We start from the raw sequence: 10,583 nt of genomic DNA on the forward strand, positions 1-10,583 counted from the left end.
GGGGGGACGAGGGGGGCGGGAGTAGGTGTGCGCTCGCAGGACCACGTGTAAATGAGCTCTGGGGGATCCTGAGAGGCTTATGACTGCACTGCTTGTGAAATGAGCAACGTAGCTAATTCTTCTGTCAGCTACGCCTCCTCCAGCTGTTTGGTGTTTTTTTTTGTTTTTTGTTTTTTGGTTTTTGTTTTTAGCAGAAAGACACTTCAAGCTTTCCAGGAGTTCGCAATAAAGCCACTTCCTCAAAGTTTGAGATTAAAAAGTACCATTCCTCACTTCTGCCCCTCTGCATTGGGTTAGCTCTCCAAATCATTTTCACAAAATCCTGTGTTTTTTCTCCCTATGGTTTTTTATAACCAGGAAGTGAGTGAGGAGCTCAAGAACTGTAAGAATAGCCCCAATTGGGATTTTAGTCAGACACCTCTTTTTGGTATCTCCAATCAATTATCTTAGAATCTTAGCCAAAATTTCCAATTTAATATCCTATTACTTCGCAAAAATGATCACTGCAGCTGTGTTAATGTTAAAGACTAGAAAGTACATAACAATTGCCAGTAGGAGACCAGTAAATAAGTTTTGACATATCTATAAGCATTGTGGTAAAAAAAAAAAAAAAGGTGTGATATCTTCATATGCAATGTTATGAATGAATCATCAAAATATTAAGGAAAAAAGGCAAGGACACCAAATACTCCATATGTTTAGAATATTTGTTACTGAAAGAATTCAGAAGAAACTGCAGACTGCCATGCTGTGCTTCTGAGGACAGGATTTGCAGATGAGGACTCTGAAACCTGGCGTTTTAACTTAATTTTCACTCTCTAAGCTTGTATATTATTGGATTTTTTATTGTGGGTAAGAATTACTTTACGTCTTTAAAATATCTTTGTAAATATATTCAGACAGATATTAAAGCCTCTCTCAATTGTTCAATTTTTAAAAATACTATTTTCAAGTCTTTCTATCTGGCACAGAGTCTCTAACATCTTTTTATCAGAATATCTAACATCTCGCATCCCAACACAGATTTGTCTAAATGGTGGTCTGAGTGAAACGCGCTACTTAAATAACTGACGAGCTCATTTATAGCATCAACTTTTGGAAACCTGACTGAAACACCAAAGACAGACTAAATGAGTCTATATTTTTGAGTAGATAGGTGAGCTGTAACAAACATACTTTCTTTTCCCAGGAGAATATGGAAAAATAGACTGGATGACAGGTATAACATTAAATTACATTCATACTAGAAGTTTGAAAGCTACGTTTAAATACGGAGGAGTTAAGTTTACATCTGGAAAATGATGCTTGATTCTTGATATTCAAAGGCAAATAATTTTTTACTGAATTTTCAATTTATTGAAATAATCCAAAAAAGAGAATCACCCAGTGAGTAGTCTCTGCTGGAGACATGCTAGTTTTCAGTTGAACAAGGATAGAGGCTCCTCCTAGTAGCTTAGTCTAAGGGTCTAGAATTAAATTTAGCTATACATATCAAGGAGAAAATTTCAGTAAATAAAAAGAAAGTTTGGTATATGAATCGACATGTGAATTAACACAACTTATTTTCTTTAGAGTGGCAAAAAGGAATAAGAGAAACCCACGTAAAGTTTTGCCTTTGATACATCTTCATGAGGTCAAACTGGTTAGTTTCTAGTAATGTCAGTTTGGTCATAATATATTTCCTATAACTTCAGTCAGGAAGACAAATTGAAAGCTGTGTTGTAGAATTAAACAAAAGTAAGCATTTAACTCCATGCAAAAGGAAAGAAGAAATTTAAAAAAGGAAAAAAACCTAGAACACAATGTAAGTCACAGTATTACAAAAGATATAAATATTCTAAAAATGTTTTTCCAAGACAAAGCAAAAGTTGCAAGTAGCCCAGATCCCACAGGTCTTCCTTGGTCCTCTTCTTGAATTGTCCTGTCTGCAGCTAATTTGGTCGTCACCACGGCTTCCTAAAACTCCCTCTCCTCTACTTTCTTGCATTAATATCCTACTGGTTTTCCTGCTATTGCTTTGATCATTCCTTCCATGTTTTCTTCAGTGACTCCACCGATGTTATCTGTTTATTTAAATATTGTCCATGGTTTTCTTGTTCTTTTCACTCTCAGTGATCTCTTTGAGTTATCCCAGCCTCCCCCATGATTCTAAGTCCCATTTTTATGGGAAAAACTCACTGATCTTTGTCTCTAACCTAGATCTCTGCCCTGAGCTGCAGAACCTTAACAGCCACCTTCAGAGTATTTCAGGGTGAATGCTGCCATACCCTTATATATCTGCGTATGTACCTCAAATCAACATATCCATGGCAGAACTCAGCTCTCTTTCCTGATCTTCAACAAAAATTCATATTTTTTCCCCAGAACTCTGCCTTTGTTGATGGTTTTGCAATCTTCTGGTATATCAGATTAAAACCTTGGAGTCCTCTTGAACTCCAACCTTTCTCACACATATCATATCCATCTATCTGGTAAATCTTGCCACAGTCTCTTTCTATGTAATGCCATGGCAACTGCCCTGGGTTAGCCCTTATTACATCTTTTCTGGAGCCCTAATCCCCTCTCCATTGCACTAGCCTTCCACTTTCTTGTCCCTTCTTTCCCTACACTATACTGCCCATTGCATGAAAGTCGAGTCATTGAAACACAGGTCTAGTCATAGCATTCTAGTGTCTGACCCTGCCCCTCTACTGAAACTGCTGTGGACAAGACTTCCACAGAAATGTAAAGGCCACCTTTCATTCTTGTTAGGCCTTGCTCTGACATGTGTCACTGTTAACTTCTCCCTTGTTGGAAGTTCTCCTCCTTTGTCTTCACTCACTCTACTCGCCATTGGATTTCCTCCTATTTCTCTGGCCTTTCCTTCTCAGTCTCCACTATGGCTGTTTCTTCCTCTGATTAAATCTTCATGTTTTACGTCAGAGGACACACCATGAGCCCCCTACTCTTCTCATTCTGCACTCCTCAATACCTCTGGAGATCCCATCCACAACCATAATTGTAGCTATGTCTAGGGATTGCTGACTCCCACATCCTTCTCTCATTTATTTGCATCCCTGACTCCCAGATCTGTCTTATTTCTTAAATAATTTTTTTGTGAATAGTCATAGGCAAGTCAAAGTTCACTAGCCTCAGCTGAATTCACCTATCTTTCCTCCCAACCCCATTTCTCCTGTCTTCCCTATCTAAGGCAACAAGGACACCACTGCCCACTCAGTTAGTTACCCATGTCAGAAACGAAACAATCCACAATCAATTTTACTCCATACCTGCCCCCAGCCACTCTCCCTAATCCACTAAGTTCTGTAAAATTAATATCTAAAAATTTCTGCCATGTTCCAACACTAATGTGGCTTCATTTGTGTAGGCTCTATTTTTTTCTCACCTAGATTTCTGCAATAAATCTTACCTGGTCTGCTGCTTCCAATCTTTCCTGTTCTCCCTACATAATATTTTTTAAATGATCCTTCTAAAATGCAAGTTTCATCAATTCAATTTCTTGTTAAGTATTCTATGAGCGTTTTCCTTCTTTTGCATGATATGGTCAGGAGTTTTACTGGGATTATGACCTATAATTCAAATTCTAGCAATTTATCTTTAAAAATTCTCAGGTGTGTCCTAAGATTTTTGTACAATAATATTCAATGTGGCACTACTCAAAAGAGGAAGTATGGGGAGGAACAGATATTTTCAATACTAAAGGACTAGCTAAATTATCACATACAAATGAGCAATTTCAAATTATGTTATTGAAGGATATACAATGACATTGAAATGTGTACTTTATTATTGGGTGAACTAAAATGATCATAACATTTTTTATTAATTATTCATTCTTAATATCTGTTATTGTCATAAAAAGGGAGGATACACACATACACACAAATCTTAAAGATGTACATCCTTGTTAAGTATGACTGTGGTTCTCAAATTTTCCACAGTGAACATGCAACACTTTTGAAGCTAGAAAAAGCAAATAAATGCTATTCTATAAAAGACTATACTCATAGATGAATGAATAAAGGTGTGGTACACACACAAAGACATGCACACACACACAGAGGAATATTACTTGACCATAAAAATGTGATCTTGCTATGTGTGACATTATGCTAAATGAAATAAGTCAGACAAAGACAAATACCATATAATTTCACTTATATGTGGAATCTAAAATATAAAACAAACAAACAAACAAACAAACAAAAATCAGAATTAGACCTATAAATACAGAGAATAACTGAGGGTTACCAGAGAGGGGAGGGTGGTGGGGGATGGGCAAAACGGGTGAAGGGGAGTGGGAGATGCAGGCTTCTGGTTATGGAATGAGTAAATTACAGGAATGAAAGGTACATGGGTAGTCAGTGGTAATATAATAGGGTTGCATGGTGACAGATAGTGGCTACACTTGTGAGCATAGCATAACTGGCTACATCGTATAACCGAAACTAATGTAACATTGTATGTCAACTGTACTCAAATTAACAACAACAACAAAAAGACTAAACTCAGTTGTTAAATTTCTTCAAACGATTTTTTTTATCTCCAAAACCACCTTGGATTATCTCCCACTGTGGTCTTCCCACTCCTCACTACACTTTCCCAGCCTGCATTAGATATCTCTATTCTGTGCAAACCCCTGTTTTAGTTCTCACGCTGTATTATCAATTTTATATACTTATTTGTCACTTCCTCTGTAATATGAGCTCTTCCATCTCTACAACCCCAGCACAAGCAAAGCACAGGCAGAATAAATGTTTACTGAATAAATTAATAAACAATGCAACTCACCTCACAGTGACTCATACTGATTCCTCACTGCCTTCAGAAAAAAGTACCACTTCTAAGACCAATATTTGAAAATCCTTTGTAACTAGATACAACCTGTCTTTCCAGTTTTATTCTCTTTGGTTTTTTGCCCCCAGTTCCCCAAATACTAAATCTCCAAGCACATCTGTCTACAGGGAGAGATGGTGCAAGAATCTTGTTCAGTTCTGTGTCCCAAACTTAGCTCAGTGCCTCACGCAGTACAGATGTTCAGACATTATTTGTTGAATTAATGATTGGATAAATGAACTTCACCAAATATATCTTGTATTTTCCACTTCCTCATAAAAAATGAGGACATAGGTCTCAAATATATTCCACTTTATAAAAAGCCACTCCCTTCCTTTTCTTGCCTCTTTAACTTCTTTTTTCTCTCTCCAAGGCTCAGTAAACTTTGATAATCTATAAGGATCATTTTCCAATTTTCCTAGGCAAAATTAAATCAAATGTTCTTTTGATGTAACTTAAATATTAACTAGATTCTAAACTTTTGGAAGTTAAGGAGTATGATACCTTAATGTCTCTCTTCCCGGCCTGTTTCCTCTTATCCTTTCTCACCTGTCTTAACTGGAATACACTGAGTATATATTAAATCCATCAACACTACTTACTAATTATTGATGTAGTATTTTTGTGAATCAGTTTCTTCATCTCTAAAATTGGTATAATATCATTATCTGCCCCCTAAAATTAATTAAATAGGACAATATAATGAAAGTGCTTAGGACAGCACTTGGTACATGGTAAGCATTCAATGACATTAACGGTTGTTAATATTATCATCACTATTATTATTAATATAATTAATACTAAAGTGAGTGTCTGTTAGATGGACAGGTCATTTAATGTCTCACACTGGTTGAAAAATAAGAAAGTTGATTCGCAATCAAATTTTGCACTATATTTTAGAGATTGGAATGTTCCAAACTTAGTCACTCAGATGTCACAAGTGTCTGGTTTTCAGTTACATCTGGAAAGACTATTTATTTAGAACATTTGAGATAAATAAGTGTGTTGAGAACGGGTAGAAACAGTTACTCTCATTCATTTTGGCCCGGAATAACATGTGATATAAATATTTTGGAAAGCAATTTATTATCAGTATCTCATAAAATTGAAGATGCATATGCCTATGGCTCAGCAAATCTATTCCTTGAAATACTCACTACAGTAATTCTTACATTCCTACCCAAGTGCATATGTAAGAATATTTATCATAGTGCTACTTATGATAGTAAAATACCACACAGCTATGAAAATGAATAAGTTGTGCAACAAAATCAACATGGATTCATCTCCAAAGTGCAATGTTGAGAAAAAAGAACAAGTTGCAGATGAATAATGTATACTCTAATGTTCATATAAATGTTTTTAAACATTCAAAACAATGTTATATACTGTTTGTGGATATATTCACATAGTGGCAGGAAGAATAAAAACATACAAATAAAGACAGATAAAAGAATAAAAGCATACAATGGAGAGATAATGTACAAAGACAGGATAGTAGCAACCTCTGAGGTGCGAAAGCGGGAAACAGAATCAGGGAGAGTGCTGTATTTTTTACAAATTCTAATATTTTATTGTTTAAGCTGGGAATCTTTGTGATATCTGCCTATCCTTAAAAGCTATCTACTATGTATTGTACATATTGGGGAAACATCTAAGTTAAGTGCCTTTCCCAGTAAAAAGAGAACACATAGAAAACTCCACTTTACCATTCCTAGAAATTAAACCTGGTGACTGACTATTCTCCTGGCTAAAGATGAAGATGTTTTTGTTTATTCTCATGAAAGACCCTATAAAGAAGCCTCATCTCTGAGCAAGATGATGACTACAGTAATTAAGAGAGAATTCTCTGGAGAAAATTAAATCTTGGGAGGAAACAGTCAACCTTCTCTCCATTCCCCTGGTTTTCCCTAGATACCTGAAGGTTCTCCATTTATCCTTGAGTGGGGGAGGAAAAAGATCAGGGCTGAGTTTTATTTTAAGGAGTGATGTGCTTGCTGTCTCCACTTCTCCGGCCAACTCTGATGGCTTTCTAAAATTCCAGCCCCATGTGATTAACAATGCAGTTTCCCTTTCCACTGGAAGGTTGATTCATCTTATTTCCAATTTGCCTATAGCACAAAGGATCATTTCCCCAGCAAACTCTAGCTCTTTCTCTTTTGTCTCAGTGTCACTGTAATTCTCTTAGGCCACCAAACTTAACTCAAGAGCAATGTGGTGGTTGTCTTTTTATAATCATTAGTTTTCTTTTTTATTGAATTACTTCCTCATCCCTCTCTTCTTTTCCATTTTCATTCCCAGCACCCGTTGTTTATCCATGCTCAGATTATTAAGACCTATGTCCAAAGACTCTGCCTGCATTTGTGTTCCCTCTGCACCAAACAACTTATAAGCCATTCCTTAGATGATCTTCCTAAAGCACAACTTTCACCATGTGTCTGGGTCAGGACACCACCTAGAAGCTGAAGCCCAAATCTCTTTAAAGCTTCTACAATCAACCTTATTCCAGCATCATTATCCAAAGATAGCCATAGAACACCAAATAACCTTCCTTTCCAGCTATACATAAACATAACTGATTCCATTTCACTTCCTAATTTTTTGTATTTGACCGTGCCTTTACTTCCATATTTCCCAAACTTCAGGCATTCTGGCATCTTTTCATGATTTTTCCATTAGCAAGGATGATCTGAACTATTTTTTACTTAATATTCTCTGTCAATCCACTCTGATTTTTAGCTCAGATAAGTATTATAAAAGCACATTTCTAGCAGTATCATTAATGGGGAAAAAAAACAGTGTTTATTGGAATAAATAGGCAATAACTATAAAAACAAATGTTATTCTGAAAGTTAAGTTACAACTAAATACCTTTTGCCTGTTAAAATCATTGAGCCTATTACTTACTCTATAGTTCTTACAAAGGAGAACTAAAAACAAGTGTTGGAAGCAAGTTTCAGTTAAAGACAACAGTAAAACTTTGTTCTTGAAAAATTGAAAGAAATTTGAAAAATATACTAACTTCCTCATAGCATTACTCAATGTTATTGATTGTCTAGTCTATCTACTGCCTAAAATCATATCATCTATGTGAAGTTTGGGAAGTACTGCTTTAGTTGAGATAGTCTCTTCACCTTTTCCTGCCTGTTTCAACTCTGCACACCTTTCCGGTATGGCTAAAACTCCACTACTTCCCACAGGGTCCTCTTAATATTCAGTAGGTCATGGCCTCCCCTTCCTCGGCAATTCTGGGTACACGTCTCTTCACTCCATTCTGCTTTTGACAGACTCAGATAAAGTTTGGAAGTTTATTTCTTCTAATCTCCAATAATTACAGTTCAAGCAAAGATTTATGGAGTTCCTTTTATCCCCCGATACTACACATCACACCTTCTAAGGAGTGGGGATTAATGAACAATGATGCCACGAATGGGAGGCATGATTAATGGATTAGCACTTCCTCCGTTTAGCTATTTATGGATATATTTCTCTTATAGTAGATCAGGATCCCCGCAAGGACCAAGCCTCAGTCACTCTTGAACTGCAAGGCCCTGCTCAGCGGGAGAACACTGCAGGATTGCTAGAAGTAGTTGTTCAATAAATAAACGACGCGTCCTAGAGAAAGTAGGCCAGAAATGGCATTCAATGGCAAAAACAGTGCTGCTCTGATAGGTAGTATTTGTCAAGTGCTTCTGCAGCTTTCCTTCTCCTCTATTTTCATTCTGATGTTACCCTGGATTTGCTGACATAGCTCCTGAGAGGATTTGAATTCATGTGGTATATCACATGCAAAACCTTGCACACTTGTCACAAATACTTGTTGCTATCACGTTTAGTTATCACCAAATACCATAGGAGATAGTCTTAATAGACAGCTAGGAATACATATGGTCATTCAAGAAAGGATTTCCCCAAAGTTCAACAATGACAAAACTTTCAAGATTCAAATCCAGAAAATTCCAAGTTGTCTTTTGTCCTCCAAATTAGCTAATACATTTTAAGATAAAGTGGCATTTAACGGATCCTGTCTTGACAGTCTGTTATTTCTAAGACAGACACATAAAAATAATCTGTTTATAAATAAGCTAAAAGGAAGGTGAGAAAACCTGAATAAATAATGCAATTGAGATGTAACTAATAATTATGACTTCTTAATTCCTAGATTCTGTACAATACCCATAAAATCATATTGAATATCACTATTACGAATTAGAGATAATCACATAATTAAGGAGACTATTAAAAGATGACCACTAAGGTAGAGACAACTTTAAGAGCATACCAGAAAGGCATCATCATCACTGTTAATTATTGGTATGTAAAAACCAGAAACTAACATAGGTGATCCAATCTCAATCCTCTGAAAATGGACTTATTTTTCAAGAATGAGGGATGCATTAACAAATTGGAGGAACCAGAATTTTCACCACATGTTCTTTGATCTATTTTTTAAAAATTGTGGTGAAAAACATTTAACGTGAAATTTATCAACTTGACCATTTGTAAGTGTACAGTTAAGTAGTGTTAAGTATATTTACATCGTGTGCAACCAATCATCAGAACATTTTCAAACTGCAAAACCGAAACTCTATACCCATTAAACTTTTCCTATTTTCCCCTTCCCCAACCCCTGGCAACCACCATTCTGCTTTCTATTTCTATAAATTTGACTACTCTCAATACCTCACATAAGTGGAATCACTTTATCACTTTAAACAGTTTCTTCAATCTGCTTTTGAAGCTTAGTTGAAAATTCGGAAAAAGCCCTGCTTATCCTCCATCAGTTATTGTCTAATCATCTATTTAGTATGATGCAAATTTCATCCTATTAATCCAGTGAGGTAGATATCATACCAACTTTACAAATGAAGAAACTGAGGCTTGACAAGGTGAAACATCTTACCAAAGGTCACATATCTGATAAGCAGTGCAGCCACCAAATCCAACTTTACCTGACTTTAATGCCCACAGTCTTCAACATACTTGGCTCTCTTTCGAAATACTTAAAATTTTCAGAGGATTTCAACCATCTACGTACATGAAGCAAGCCAGAGTTGGGTGTGTCTTTGCAATGTGTGTGTGTGTCTGTGTGTGTGTTTCCAATTTGACTTTGAATGCTGCATATCTTCTTCCTCTTTTAATAAATTACCTTATTCTAAACCATTTCTCAAGGTATCATTCTAGTCTCTGTCTCAAAGTTCATTCTAAACCATGTCCCACAAAATCACAGAATATCAGTTACCTTCCCTTTTTTCTTTCCAAGCAGGGCTTAGGTTGGAAGAAGCATTTAGCTTGTTCAATTCTTCTGGAAACTACACAGTTTCCTAGTGTGTACCATATAACAATAGTGAAAAAATATTAATTTTTTAAAAACAACACTTACAGTTGTGGAAATGAGCCCCAGCCTCTTCAGTTCAGGAATACCATTTTAGTGAATGGAAGTCACTCTACCCAAACCCAGGGCTCTCTTCAAACGTGTCTCCCTCTGTGTGGTGCCTAAACTGCTGCTTATCGAGCCACCTGGGACTAGAAGTCCTCCCAGTGTGACTCCCACGTTGCCCAACCAGAAACCCTAAAAGGCAAAAGAACTACAACACCCACAATTCAGACTCCTCACCTGAAACCAGGAGAAGAGGGTGGATGGCTACAGTTTCACCCTAGGAAAAAAGGGTTTATAAATGGAAAAGCAAAACAGGAAAGCAAAGCATTCAAACCATCAGATCAGGTGGGAATAGGTACGAATAATT

At 36.4% G+C, this 10,583-nt stretch overlaps 1 protein-coding gene across 2 annotated transcripts in view; it reads right to left on the reverse strand.

Annotated features, from left to right (window-relative positions):
• The window catches only part of MACC1 (MET transcriptional regulator MACC1), a 63,155-nt gene extending 52,835 nt beyond the window's left edge, over positions 1–10,320 (reverse strand). For both annotated transcript variants that reach the window (XM_019795454.1, XM_002915370.3), the window contains exon 1: positions 10,220–10,320. The gene's annotated coding sequence lies outside the window, so the exon portion shown is untranslated. The remainder of the gene's footprint in view (positions 1–10,219) is intronic.
• Positions 10,321–10,583: the final 263 nt, after the last annotated feature.

The sequence above is a fragment of the Ailuropoda melanoleuca genome, chromosome 1 (assembly GCF_002007445.2).
Source record: "Ailuropoda melanoleuca isolate Jingjing chromosome 1, ASM200744v2, whole genome shotgun sequence".
Taxonomy (NCBI): Eukaryota; Metazoa; Chordata; class Mammalia; order Carnivora; family Ursidae; genus Ailuropoda; species Ailuropoda melanoleuca.